The sequence below is a fragment of the Mizuhopecten yessoensis genome, unplaced genomic scaffold, assembly GCF_002113885.1.
Source record: "Mizuhopecten yessoensis strain PY_sf001 unplaced genomic scaffold, ASM211388v2 scaffold10323, whole genome shotgun sequence".
In the NCBI taxonomy this organism is placed as follows: Eukaryota; Metazoa; Mollusca; class Bivalvia; order Pectinida; family Pectinidae; genus Mizuhopecten; species Mizuhopecten yessoensis.
This window is the reverse complement of record NW_018408489.1, coordinates 1,420-2,411: the sequence shown is the minus strand read 5'-3', so window position 1 is coordinate 2,411 and position 992 is coordinate 1,420.

Below are 992 nucleotides of genomic sequence, written 5' to 3'. Positions count from 1 at the left end.
GTCAGTAAAGTAAGGCTTTACTGTTTATTAGAGGATGTCCTTAAAATCAGGTGCCAGTAAGGTAAGGTTTTACTGTATATAACAGGATGTCCTTTTAGTCAGGTGTCAATAAAGTAAGGTTTTACTGTATATTACAGAATGTCCTTAAAGTCGGGTGTCAGTAAGGTATAAGGTTTTACTGTATAGTACAGGATGTCCTTAAAGTCAAGTGTCAGTAAGGTAAGGTTTTACTCTATATAACAGGATGTCCTTAAAGTCAGGTGTCAATGAAGTAAGGTTTTACTATATATTACAGGATGTCCTTAAAATCAGGTGTCAATAAGGGAAGGTTTTACTGTATATTAGAGGATGTCATTAAAGTCAGTTGTCAGTAAGGTAAGGTTTTACTGTATATAACAGGATGTCCACAACAGGGAAGTAATATTTTCTAAATAGATTAACACCTACACAGGTAGATTATAAATGATGGCTGGGTAGTTTGGACTTTGTATTGCTTGATAGGTGTATTCTGTGTGGACTTTGTGATGCTGGATAGGCGTATCAGTTTAGACTTTGTATTAACAATGAGAAATCGTATTATCAACAGACATGAAACAGAAATGTCTCCTTAACGTAGTTCTGAGACAGAAAACAAGTTATTTATTACACAATATGTATACCTGGACAAGGAATCAAATACTTGGGATATAGACACCTATAATATGTACCTGTGTTTACTTGACGTTGACATTCTGAGGCTTGGAATGGAATACCTGGATTTCTCCTCCTAGTAATCCACATCAGTGATCATCAGGTAGCTATGATTTAGTGTCTTTACAATTATGTTTTATGAACACATGTGCCTGGATTGGAGCTCGCTGTAAAGTCAAGATTTAGAGACATAAAATAAAGTCTATTTTGTGACTGTTATTCAATATCAGTTATATATAATAGACAAGTTGTTTGGGTCTATTTATAAACTTCCTTGTCTCTTCCACAACTTTTTCATCAAC